A 14,674-nucleotide genomic window follows, 5' to 3' on the forward strand; every position below is an offset into this window, starting at 1 on the left:
TTGCTGATTTATTGTCTCTGTTGTATAGCATAGCATATAGGCTGTAGTACTTTTTATTTTTGTATTGAACAGAGTACTATGAAAGTGAGAATTACACATTCTTTGATAATCATAGATTATACAACACTATAAACATTTTAAAAAGTGATTTTGATGCTTTTTTTGGCACACAAGATTTATATGTTAACTGTCTGATATACTAGGTTAACTTCTCAGAACCATCTGAGTAGAAGTTTTCTGCAACAAATTTAGCTAATTTTAGAAAAATTATGAAATGTTTTTGGAATGCTGTCATCACTGGTTCCTGAAAAACACAGTAGATTCACCAGCCACTTCTCAGACCTCTGATATTAGGTCTCCTTTCTGATGCCTCATTCTGTGAATTTTTAATTTCTCACTCTGGGTCATACAAAATTCATTCAATTTACTCTTCACCCCCATTCTATATATCTCTCTCATCACTATCCTGCTTTTAAGAGTTATTTGTTTTACTTTCTGTTTTTAAATATTTATAAACAGTTAAGATGTGCTAAGTTTTCCTGTTTTATACTCATAAAACACTATTTTCAATCATTTGTTTACTTTATCTTCCACAAGCATTAAGGTGCTTTTTTAAATGAAGTCTCTTGTAAACTTGGAAATCTTACACCTGTAAAAACTCACAAGAGTGGTGCACAGACTTTTAGGGCATCCAGAGTAATATGCTGAGAAGAGACCCATGTTTGGCAAATGTTCAGGCAACTTCATTTTCTTAGTTATAACAGTGATGGGGTTATGGAGTTTTCTGTTCAACACAGAATCTTGCATTTTGGGAACTGAGAAACTGGAGTAAGAATTTGGTTAACAGACAGCGGAGAAAGCATGGGCATGCTTTGCATAATGTGTTTATTTAATAAGGATTTACTGTCTTGGGAGAGATAGTGAAATAAAACTCATGACCCATGAACTCAGTTGGACAAGGGGACAAGTATACTACAGCCCAGCAAAATATTGGAGCATAAGACTCTAAAAGAGATGACAAAAACAGAACATTACCCTCCAAAGGAGTAACAGAAAAGTACTATGGTGTCATATTATGTCCCAGCATGATCAGGAAAGGGTTCATAAAGGAAAAGGAAATGAGTTGGGCTTTACAATGTGGGTGAGAATTTGCTAGAAAAAAGGTGGAAAATAATAAATGCCAGGGGAGTCTTTGGAAACAAGGGACCTGGTTGGGCACAGCTGGGTAAAGAGTTAATGTAAAGGTACAACTGGAAATAAAGTTAAGGATATATTATGACTTTTATGATACAAGTAACAGAAACTCTGGTTAAATAAAAAAAATTAAATGATTATCATACCACGACAGCTTAAAATTCCAGGAATAAAATTCAGTTTAGATATGACTTATGAGAACCTGAAAATGTGACCAAGATCTGGTTTCTCTGTTATTGTTTCTTGACTAGATATCCCCAGGATTTGCTCCATTTCCAAATTATAAGCTTTATATCTTTATCAAGGAGATGAGAGCTTCTCTTTGGTAAGTTCTATAAAAGAGAAATAAAACATTTTGTCCCAGAATCTCCAGCAAACATCTCCAAATGCCATCTCTGCCTATTCTTGAACCAATAACTGTAGATCAAGAGGACAGGATATATTGAATGGCTTTTCCCAGTCAGTTTCATTTCTAGAGCCTGCATTGTGACACACCCACCTGAACTGCCAAAAATGGGAAAGAAGTGAACTTACTGAGGGAAATTTAGGGTGCTGTTGGTAGAAAAAAGGGAGCATAGATGGTGAAAAGTCAACCACCAGAAGTCCTGCATAGGAAAATAACTTGGACCAGATGTATAATGTAGGGACTAAGGAAGCTTAGATGGTTTTCAGTAGAAACATGACCTCATGCAAAGGGTAATCCAAAAGCATAACATTAAATAACCTATGACCTAAGAATTATATTGTTAGGTATTTTACCAAGTGGAACTCTTGAACATAGGCAGTGGAAGACATGTACAATGATATTCATAGTAACACTTTATAGTAGAAAATCTGAAAACCATCTAAATGTCAATCAAGACTAGAGTAGATGAGTAATTTGTATATTCAAGAAATAATACCACAGGCAAAATGAATATATATATATATATATATATATATATATATATATAGCAATATGTAGTGACATGGATAAATCTTAGTAATAAATTATTAAATGAAAAGTAGACTCCCAAAGAGTGTAAACATGACAGTATTTTTGTAAATTTAAAAATAAATGTTTTTAAAATATATAGCTTTTAAGAACATATTGCCTTTAAGAATGCAATAAAATTATACAAAACGTGATGAGACAGAAAATAAAGTGAATAGGTAATATAGATGACTATGTTACATGGTTTATGAAAAAAGAATAAAACAATAATAGATGATAGAGTATGCTGGAGTGGGATGTTATTTTATATATCATGGTCATTGAAGTCTTTTCTTAGAAGGTGCCATCTAAGCAGAGAATTGATGGAAATGAAGGAGTGAGACAAGTGGGTGGCAAAGGAGGAAATCTGTTCTGGGCAAAGGGGCAGTAAATGCAAATGCAGTAGGAAATGCAGTGGGAGTGCGCTTGGTGTGTTCCAGGAATTTCAGTGAAGCCTATATGGCTGAAGGAGTGGGTATCAGGAAGAATGGTGAGATATAAAGTCAAAGCAGTAGAGGAGGTTCAGATCAGACAGGGCTGTCAGAGCCATTGTAAGGACCTGGCTGTTAACCTTCATGAGATAGGAATTAACCACCATGAGATAGGAGTCCATTGGAAGCCTTTGAGGAAAAAAGTGATAGATTGTTTAAAGGATTACTCTGGCTGGTTTGTGGAGAAAAGGATGGAAACGTCAAGCAGGGAATCAGGGAGATCAAAGATCAGTTAGAAGGGTTTAAAGTCATTCCAGAGAGGGATGATGGTACCTCGGGAGATGATGATTGTTCTGGATATCTATTACTTTGGAACAAGTACACCCAACTTTAGTGGCTTTTACAACAACCATTTTATTATATGTCACAGTTTTGTGGATCAAGGATATGGGCAGGGCCCCCCGCTGGGCAATTCTGCTTTATGAAGACCAAACAAGTATCATTTGGAGGTATACAGTGGGTAACTTATTTGAAGGATCCAAGAAAGCTTCACACACCTGCCTGGTGCCTTGGAAGGGACATCAAGAAATCTGGGCTTAGTTGAGTTCCTCTCTTCTTCCATGTAATCTCAGTGCCTCTCTACATGGTCTTTCCAGTGTAGTATTCAGACTACTTACATAGCAGTTTACAACTGTAAGTATCCCAGGAGACCAAAACTGGTAGTTGCCAGTGTCTTACAGCCTGGATCTAGAAAGTGACACAACATCGCTTCTGTCACATTCTATTTGTCAAAGCAGTCACAGAGCCCACCCAAATTCCAGGGTAGGGGATTTAAACTTTACCTTTTTGATAGGAGGGCTCTGAAAGAATTTGTGGCCATATATAACCTGCTGTAGTACAAAAGGTACAGGCTTCAAGAAGATGTTAAATTCTAAATAACTTTAAATGTTTAGGTTTGGACAATGGATTAGATATGCATTTGAGAGAAAAAGATTTTTGATCTAGACAACTGGAGAAACAGAGTAGTCGTTTACTGAGACAGGAAAAACTATGGGAAGGAAAATCAGAAGTTCCATTTTGTGTATGGTATGTTTGAGTTGCCTGTGGACATATCAAATAGGCTGTCAGATATATGATTCTGGAGTTCACTAGAAAGGCCTGGGCAGAGGCTATATGTATATAGATGGTATTTAAATTAATGGGACTGGATGAGTTTCATTTAAGGAGGAGACTAGGTGGAGAAATCTAACTACTGGGCCTAAGGGAAGTTCAAATATTAGCAAGTATTAGAAATGAGGAGAAATTAGCAAAGAAACCAAGAAAGAGTAGGTCATGAAGTAGAAATACCAAGGGAAAATGTTGTCTAAGAAGCCTAGAGAAATAATTAGATGGAGTAGGGAGTAATCAAATTGGTTACACACTGCTGATTACATAAATGAGGACTGAAACTTGAATATTGTCTTGGAGCCTAGACTCTTGATGACCCTTATAGGAGCTATTTTGTTTGAGTCATAGGAACAAAAGCCTATGTGAGTGGCTGTAAGGAAAAAACATGAAAGCAAGAAGAGAAAGCTTGCATGGACAAAACCATAATACCCTTTCTAGTATGCCTCTTGTCTGCCAGAAAGAAACACCCCTGTTCTCTGTCTGGCCTTTATATCCGAACAAGGGCAAATGGAGGGCCCTGGGCATTTGTATCAACTTAAGGGCAATTGCTGAAGCTAATGTCTGTGACTTTAAATCTGTGATTTCAAGAATGTCGACTAGAGTTGTTTCTGGCCATTGAATATGTTTCTATTTGTCTCCCTCTGATGCTGTTAAATATACAGAAGCTTTCATCACTTGGAATTTAAATGCTTGTTTGGAAATGTTTTCTTACTATTATGTCAAATGGCAAGAGGAAAAAATTCCAATTTCAAACCCATGAGGAAAAAACTGAATTTGAAAGCCTCTGGGCTTCTACTTCCCGGCTGGTCATAGTTCACACCATTATCTGCTATCTTATTAATATTTCCTGCCTTGTCTATGAAAACATTTGTGTTTGAGCTATTGATATCCTTGTGGCAAGGCTGCAACTTTCTCTTGTGCTAAACTTAGTAAAACTTGAGAAGCAGCACAGTGAGTGTGGAGGACATTGACAGGTAGGACACCCAAGTTTCAGACTTGGAACTCCCTGGAGTAAAGAACTCACTGCTACTCATTGGCTGATATTGATGACATTGATGTTAACAGTAGTAATATCACCTCTGCAACATGACAGCAAAAAAAGAGGTGCCATGCTAATTATGTTACACATACTATCTCATAGAATCCTTCCTATAAATTGAGGAAGGAATTACTCAATGCCAGGACAAATAACTCAATAAGAATTACTATTGTTGCCATTTTACAGATGAGAAATAGAGGCTCAATGAGGTTAAATAACGTGTCTAGTGTCATACATCTAATCTGTGCAGTCAACTTGGGAAAGTAGGCAGAATCCAGAGCTTGTAAGGCTTGAATGCTGTCTTCCCTTTGCTAACTTTAATTTATTTAATGAAGTAAGGATAACAACTGATATACTTTTTCCTCATTGTGAGAAACAACATACACACACACACACACACACACACACACACACACATATACACTCTTTAAAACTATAAAATACATATAATTTTGAGATAATTTCTACAATGAAGGTTGGAACATATTAGTTTAACCCTCTGATTGACCCATTTTTTAAGGTTGCTGATTTCTAGCACTTTTACCTTGGTCTTTTCTTTAAGGTTCCTGGATTTCTGATTTCAGTAAAATGGAGGGCCAAATTAAGTGACTTCTCTTTCAGTTTTCACACCTGAAGTCAAATGCTATATATATTCCCTTTTCTATAAAAATGTCACATGTTAATAATTAGTAAATATAAATTTTATAGCAGTATTTAAAAAGTATCAACTTGTCTAGTTTCTGAAGTGGTTGTTCTCAATTCATATGTATTCTATGGTTTTTAAGCTAAAAACAGTGAAGCGTAGAGAAGCATATACAGGATTCAAGAGATAAAAAGTGTTACTTCATTTTCAAAGCATGTTTATGTTCATGGTAAACTTATAGACAAACAATGGGGAGAAAAATCCTCAAAACTATTTTTAATAAAATTTTAGTTTCTCTCTCTTTTATGTGTTAAGTTAGCTAAGATAATTTTCATTTAGTTTATTCTTGTTCTGAAATTATTTCACCCAGAGGAGTACAAATAAGAGGACTTTAGGTCATTTACACCCTGTATCTACCAGTTTATGAATTCTGTGAAACTAATTCATACATCAAAAGGTATTGTGAAATCACACTGCAAAGCATGTGATCTAGTTTCTTTTTCAAATCATCATAAACATAGGCTTAACATTGCAAGTTCATTGTTTAGTTTGAAAAATTTAGAAAGGACTGTTTGAGTTTAAAGGTAGTTGTTTAGTAATCTAGAGAAAAGTGTAAACATGACACAGAATTTGACTTAGGTGATCTTGACATGTTCTACAATCAGGATTTAGTCTATCCTGAAATCTCTCCAAAGCTGTTAAAGGTCCCAGTGTTCTTTAGAGCAGGATATAACATATGATCCTCTCTGTCACTGTGTGTACTCAATGGTGCTGCAGTTGTACTGGCACCACAAATATTAATGGAATACATTTACTTTTCTGGACAAATGGCTATAGTCACACAAAATTAAGAGCATTTATGTAAGAAATGAATTTGAGAGGAGTTCTTTGTTTTGTTTTACTACTTTTTCTAATTCTGAGAACTTTTTTTAAATTTATTTTTTATTGAGGTATAGTTGAATTACAATGTTATGTTAGTTTCTGATGTACAGCAAAGTGATTCAGTCATACATATATATGTATTCTTTTTCATATTCTTTTCCATTATGCTTTATTATAAGATATTGACTATAGTTCTCTGTGCTATACTGTAGGACTTTGTTATTTAACCATTCTATGTATAATAGTTTGCATCTGCTAATCCCAAATTCCAAATCCATTCCTCCCCCACCCCCTTACCCCTTGGCAACCACAAGTCTGTTCTCTGTGTCTGTGAGTCTGTTTCTGTTTCATAAATAAGTTCCTTTGTGTTATATTTTAGATTCCATGTATAAGTGATATCGTATGACATTTGTGTTTCTCTTTCTGACTTATTTCATTTAGTATGATAAACTCTGGGTCCATCCATGTTGCTGCAAATGGCATTATTTCATTTTTTATGGCTGAATAATAGTCCATTGTGTGTGTGGTGTGTATGTGTGTGTGTGTGTGTGTGTACATACCACATCTTTATTCATTCATCTGTCTATGGACATTTAGATTGTTTCCAGGTCTTGACTATAGTAAATAGTGCTGCTGTGAACATTGTGGTGCATATATCATTTCGAATGAGAGTTTTCTCTGGATATATGCCCAGGAATGGGATTGCTGGATCATATAGCAACTCTATTTTTAGTTTTTTTTAGGAATGTCCATACTGTTTTCCATAGTGACTGCATCAATTTACATTCCCACCAACAGTGTAGGAGGGTTCTCTTTTCTACACACCCTCTCCAGCATTTGTTATTTGTAGATTTTTTTAAATTTATTTTTTTAACATCTTTATTGGAGTATAATTGCTTTACAATGGTGTGTTAGTTTCTGCTTTATAACAGAATGAATCAGCTATACATATACATATATCCCCATATCTCTTCCCGCTTGCGTCTCCCTCTGTCCCACCCTCCCTATCCCACCCCTCTAGGTGGTCACAAAGCACTGAGCTGATCTCCCTGTGCTATGCAGCTGCTTCCCACTAGCTATCGGTTTTACATTTGGTAGTGTAGACTTTTTAATGATGGCCATTCTGACCTGTGTGAGGTGGTACCTCATTGTAGGTTTGATTTTCATTTCTCTAATAATAAGTGATGTTGAACATCTTTTTATGTGCCTACTGGTCATCTGTATATCTTCTTTGGAGAAACATCTATTTAGGTCTTCTGCCTATTTTTGGTTGGGTTGTTTGTTTTTTTGTTGTTATTGAGTTGTCTGAGCTGTTTGTGTATTTTGGAAATTAAGCCCTTGTTGGTCACATCATTTACAAATATTTCTTCCCAATCCATAGCTTGTCTTTTTGATTTGTTTATGGTTTCCTTTGCTGTGCAAAAGCTTGTAAGTTTGATTAGGTCCCATTTGTTTATTTTTGCTTTTATTTCTATTGCCTTGGGAGACTGACCTAGGAAAACATTGCTATGATTTATATCAGAGAATGTTTTGCCTATGTTCTCTTCTAGGAGTTTTATGGTGTCATGTCTTATATTTAAGTCTTTAAGCTATTTTGAGTTTATTTTTGTGTATGGTGTGAGGGTGTGTACTAACTTCATTGATTTTCATGCAGCTGTCTAGCTTTCCCAACACCACTTGCTGAAGAGACTGTCTTTTTCCCACTGTGTTGATATATTCTGGCATCCTTTGTTGAAGTTTAATTGATTGTAGGTGTGTGGGTTTATTCCTGAAGTCTGGGAGGGTTTTGCCTCCTGCTTTTTTCTTTTTCCTCATTTAAGCTATAGTTTATTTTTGTGTATGGTGTGAGGGTGTGTACTAACTTCATTGATTTTCATGCAGCTGTCTAGCTTTCCCAACACCACTTGCTGAAGAGACTGTCTTTTTCCCACTGTGTTGATATATTCTGGCATCCTTTGTTGAAGTTTAATTGATTGTAGGTGTGTGGGTTTATTCCTGAAGTCTGGGAGGGTTTTGCCTCCTGCTTTTTTCTTTTTCCTCAGGATTGCTTTGGCAATTCTGGGTCTTTTATGGTTCCATATAAATTTTAGGATTATTTGTTCTAGTTCTGTGAAAAATGTCATGGGTAATTTGATAGGGATTAAATCTGTAGGTTGCTTTCGGTAGTATGGCCATTTCAACGATATTAATTCTTCCAATCTAAGAGCATAGTATATCTTTCCATTTCTTTGAATTAACTTCAACTTGCTTTATCAATATTATATAGTTCTCAGCATGTAAGTCTTTCACCTCCTTGGTCAGATTTATTCCTAAGTATTTTGTTTTTTTGATGAGATTTTAAAAGGGATTGCTTTTTTACTTTCCCTTTCTGATATTTCATTGTTAGTGTAAAGAAATGCAACTGATTACTGTATGTTAATCTTGTATCCTGCTACCTTGCTGAATTTATCAGTTCTAGTAGTTTTGTGTGGAGTCTTTAGGGTTTTCTATATATAGTATCATGTCATCTGCATATAATGACAATTTTACCTCTTCTCTTCCAATTTGGATACCTACCTTTTATTTCTTTTTCTTGTCTGATTCCTGTGACTAGGATTTCTAATACTTTGTTGAATAGAAGTGGTGAGAGTAGGCATCCTTGTCTTGTTCCAGATTTTAGCAGGAAGGCTTTCAGTTTTTTACCATTGAGTGTTATGTTGATTGTGGGTTTGTCATAAATAGATTTTATTATATTGAGATTTGTTCCCTCTATACCCACTTTGGTAAGAGTTTTTTTATCATGAATGGGCATTGAATTTTATCAAATGCTTTTTCTGTATCTACTGAGATGATCTTGTGGTTTTTAATCTCTTCTTTTGTTGATGTGGTGTATCATATTGATTGATTTGCATATATTGAACCATTCTTGTGAGCCTAGGATGAATCCAGCTTGGTCATGGTGTATGATCTTTTTTATGTGTTGTTGGGTTCGATTTGCTAATACTGTATTGCAGCTAATATAATGCCCAGAATTGACTCCTCCAAGAGAAAAAGCTTAACATTTTTATAAAAACGTCTTTTCTGATAGTAAGAAAATGCCCACTCTTATACACTATCCTTTTCCAGTTATTATCCTAAATTGAGCTATAGTTACTTAATTATGCTGCTACTTTGTTCTTGTATTGTTGCCTGGAAAAATCGGAAAATTGTTACTAAATTTTAAAATTAGTGACTGTTTAAGCTGGAACATTGTTTTTTTTCCTGCCTTTGAACTTGAACTGAACCATTGGCTTTACTTACATCTTGAGTCTGTTGGCTTTTGGAATGGAGCCTACACTATTGGCTCTCCTGGTTCCCAGGCCTTCAGGCTGGCAATGGAACTACACTATTGGCTTTCCAGTATTTCCAGCTTGCTGGCTGCAGGTCTTGGGACTTCTTGGTTTCCATAATCACCTAAGCCAATTCCTTATAATCCCTCTCTTTATTTCTCTTTGTATGCATCCAATTTGTTATGTTTCTCTGACTTAATACAGACACTGTTTTTAAAAGATTTGGTTTACTTATGCTGACAAATATTTTTTTAAGCATGGGTGAATTCCAGGAAATGGTTCAAAATGGGTGAATGATGGCATATTCTTGTGAGTTTCATGCTAATATGATTCACATATAACTATATATAGCTATGTGTACAGACAGAAGCAGTGTGTGTTCCAAGGATGTGCTTTGAAATTTTAACAAAGAAATCCAAGCCAAAAGGTGTATTTTCATCTCAAGTGTCCTTGTTTAAACTCCTGCAGTTTTCATATTGAGAAGTCGCTAGTATATGTAATCTCAGTCAGCAAAGGCTGCAAACTGAAAAATGCTGAAGCTCGAGAAACTGTTGTGTTGAGGTCTAGAGGATGACCTTGGCCCATCCATCCTTGCCATGGATGGTAACTTGATTAGCATATTAGTTCAGTTTTGAGAAAATGAAATGGGAACAAAGAAATAATAACACTGTTTTCTTCCAGATAACTTTTAGTTGTGTGAGTTTCTTCTGTTTCGAAACACTGACCTCTGTTATTTTTGGGAAACACCATTTCATGATCACTGTTCCCTGGAACACTCTCAAATATTTTTACACAAGTCAATGAAACATTAAAGAACACACAGATGTTTGCTTTGGTTAGTAATGTTTGATATGCCTCCTGCCTCCTTTAATACTGAACTTCTCATAAGGGAGGTAAAGAAGGATGCAGAAGGAGGAATGACAGGCAGAAACTGCAGAGTAAGAGGTCTCATCTGTTGAGTGATGGCCATGTAGTAAGCACCATGCCAAGAGCTTTATTACTGTTGTCTCACTTAATTTTCCAGCAATTGGAGATTGAGATGCTATTGTTATGCTAATTTGTATAGATTTGGAAAACTAGGAAGTTGCCAACTTACATAAATTCACACTGGCAGAAAGTGGCTAAGGTGTAATTTAAACCCAGTTTTTGTGGAATTCAGAAACCAAACTCTTAATTGGTACACCAACTTGTGAATGAAGAAAAGAGATAGAATGAAGAGAAAAGGGAAGGAGAGTATAAGAAGAAAAAGAAACTGAATAAAAAATATTTCATTGTAATAGTTATATTTTTCATTATAAAATATTTGGTAAAATAACAGAAAATATGAAAAAATCAGCTGGACAGCCACAATCCAAGGATCCTCTTTTATATTTCCCCTCAGTTACTATGCTATACATAAATTTGCTTCATTGTGTTCCTATTGTATATGTGCTTTAGTTATTTTATTCCTCACTAAACATTATACCATCAGTATTTTCTGAGTTACTATAAATCTTTGTGAACACTTTTATGTTGTATAATATTACAACATAAAATGAGCCATAAAATAATTATGTTTCTATTTGAAAACATTTAGTTGTTCTCTGTGATGCACACTACAAATATGAACACCAGTATCCATACAGCTTCTTCCCAGTTTTGGATTAGTCTCCTACCTCTGAATAACTATTTTATATGAAACTTCTAAAATGGTTGATTCTTGACAATTTTTATTTTAGGGATGGCATGTTCACTAGCCTCTCATATATAGTATTGCTACAAATGAAAATAAATTTTGAGAACCATTCACATCTAAACCTTTTCACTCTTACATAGTAATTTTTCTTGTGTGAAATTGTATGTCATTGACTTTTAAGATAAAGCACCTAGATGTTATTTTTCCTAGAATCTTTGAATACTGATGAGATCCTTTTCTACAACTATAATACCTGTTTTTTAAAACTTCTTCCTTAGCCTTTGCAAGTAAGTATTTTATCAATACAGATTAGGAATATTCAAATGGAGATTTACTCTTTCACAGAGTAGGCAGTGTGTTCATAAGCTTTTTATTTTATGCCATTTCTTATTACCTTCAGATTACTTAGGCTTCCATTATCATATTACTCAAATGTAAATCCCAAACCTGACTTGGTTCTCAAAATCATCTATGGAGTTTTGAGTCCAGAGTAATTGCCAAAGCACACTTTTTTTTTTTTTTTTTTTTTTGCCTTGCACCTCTTCACCTCTTTACATTTGAGAGAAAGGGCTACAGTTTTCCTGGGAAAAAGATTGTTCACTGAACTTCTATCCTAGCAATGAAATTCTAGTTTCTAAAATTGTGTTTCTTGTTCTAATTATACCATCAATCATAACTTGGCTTCCTAAATTTCCATGTATTCTGTCAAAATTAATAAATTCTATATGGAATGTTGGAAGAGGCTTATTTTTCTAGTTTTATGGCTGCGTTTTAAATAGTAGGCATCCCTTGAATTTGAATATGTTTAATGTCAATAAATTATTTGATGGTTTAATGTCCTGGTCTTCTCTAACTGCAGATAATCACATATAATGAATATTAAGTAATTGGTTGGACACAATGGTTCAGTGAGGGAAAAAAACCTGCTCAGTAAAAGCTTGAATACAAATGTGAAGCAAAGATGTAAATATAATAATTATAGGTATACTCTGACCTATTAAGTGCTTATATTTTCAATTAATACAGCAACCTTAGGGGCTAGGTACAATTATCATCCCCATTTTATAGATGGGAAAACTGAATCATATAAGAAAAGGCAAATAATTCAGGAAAGAAATGGACTTATTTTGACTTCAGGAGTATGCTATTTAGCAGATAAGAGTGAGATCTCCCAGTTAGCATGTTCTAGGACAAGTTTGTAGAATATTTGTAGATGTGTTTGTTGGTGGGTGACTAGGCACAGGTTTCAGATGGCCATAGGTTTAAGAAGTGGTGAGGAGGGAATTCTAAGAGTGAAAACTGAGGGAACAAAAATGTGTTTCAGCGGAGTATTTGGATGGAATCAGGGATTTACAGTGTTGTGCATTTTCTGCCAAAAATATTCATGTTTCATCAAAAATGAAAAGAAATTTAAAAAAATAAAAAATGAGAACAAAACTATGTTCTTCAAACCCTGTTGGAGAAATATAGTTGAAAACATAGATGCGGAAATATTGTTGAGGGCTTTAAAAAACAATCTGGAGTCTTTTATCAAACAGCTAAGATATTAAGTACAGTACATTCTGAATGATTTTCTTATTTCTTCCATAATGGTAATATTTGGTATGGGAATATGAAGTTCAGAATGGTTATTTCCAGATAGTCTCTCAATAAAAAAATGCCCAAAGAGTGTGAGAGATCTAAGATTGCTTTAAATCTAATTGTAAATTGACATTCCAAAGGCTAGGCATCCTGCCAAATCAATTTTCATTGTCTTTTGCTGCATAACAAATCTTTCTAAAACTGGATGGCTTAAAACAGCCATCCTTATCCATTATCTCTTGCGGTTTCTATGGGTCTCAGCTGGAAGACGCACACATTGGAGATTGGGATTATCTATAGTCTCATTCACTCACAGAGCTGGTGCTGGGAGCCTGCTATAGTTATTGGTTGGTATGCCCACATGGGGCCTCTTCATTTAGCCCCGGATTCCTTATGACAGCGTGGCTGAGTTCCAAGAGCAAGTGTCTCAAGTCAGAGGGTGAGACCATCTGAGGTCATTTTCCTTCTTATTACCTAGCCTCAGAAGTCATTGAGCACCACTTCCGCTGCATGTTATTGATTGAGGCATCTACTAAGGTCCACCCAGGTTTAAGGAGGTGGAAACATAGACCTTACATTTCACTGGAGGATTGCCATCACATTTTAATAGAAGTGTACAGGAAGGGATGTGTGTTCGTCTGTGTGTGTATCACCATGCTTAGAAAATACAATCTGCCATTCCATCTGAGGGTTCTAAAAATTGCCAGGGCCTGGCACACCAGGTAGGAAGCAATGAGTCACACTTGTCTCCTGAAAATATTTTATTAAGCATTACAGGGACTGGCCAACTGACACAAGGGGAGACTTGACTTTGTTTTTCTTTAGCCTGCACATTTTGGTGAGTGTTTGTTCTGAGAAAATGGGATTTTACTTTGTGGAACATGACTGGAATCAGGCCTAAAAATAAAATAACTGTGTCAAGGATGAAATAACTGTCAAGAATGGCATTACAGTTGTCTGTAAATCTTATGAGATTTGGGTATGTTGAACTGCCAAGGCTAAAGACTAGTTGCCTGGCAGAAAGACAACTCTGGAGGTTGGTGGATGCTTTAGAATGAAGTTATTCGTTGTTCAAATGGAAACTACCTCAAGTGCTGGGCACCCTGTCTGGAGGCTATCTACTAGTTACCTAATATTAGGGAGGATTCTCAGACTCGTTGGCACAGCAGCTGTAATCAATTTAGGCATTTAACCCAGGCATTCTAGGGATTTGCTGGAAGTTTCAAAGGTTATCCTGACTGGTTATTGGTTTAACTGGATACATTAAATATCTGTTATGGACCAAGCACTGTATGCCACGATGAAAGTACAGAAATGAAGAGTCCCCTCTGTCCTGTACTGTATCTACCAAAAGAAAAAGTCATGTAAATAGGTCTTCACTACAGGATGGAGGTGCCCTGATAAAAAGTAAAAGAAAGGGAGGTCTGTGGGGCAGAGGTCTTTTCCAACATGATCCGGGCAGAGAGGGGGCTGAAACATGTCCTGCTGGAATCCAAGCCCCTGGCCTTTCCACCCCACCAGATTGGTCTACTGTTGTCCTCAGTCTCTCAAAAGTTTGCTCTAAAATAAAACAATGATGCAGTTACCTTTTTGCCATGGAAAATGAAAGGTTCAATTGTTGAAACAGTTTAAAAATCAATGGACTCTGCAATGCTAAATAAGAACAAGACAGATAAGTCGATTTCACTTCTGCGCTTGATGGAAATATATTTTCTTATTGATAGGGGCCTAATTTTTTACTATTTAAATTTTTTTTTTTTTTTTTTTTTTTTTTTTTTTTG

This window comes from Lipotes vexillifer, unplaced genomic scaffold, assembly GCF_000442215.2.
Source record: "Lipotes vexillifer unplaced genomic scaffold, Lipotes_vexillifer_v1.1 scaffold915, whole genome shotgun sequence".
Taxonomy (NCBI): domain Eukaryota; kingdom Metazoa; phylum Chordata; class Mammalia; order Artiodactyla; family Lipotidae; genus Lipotes; species Lipotes vexillifer.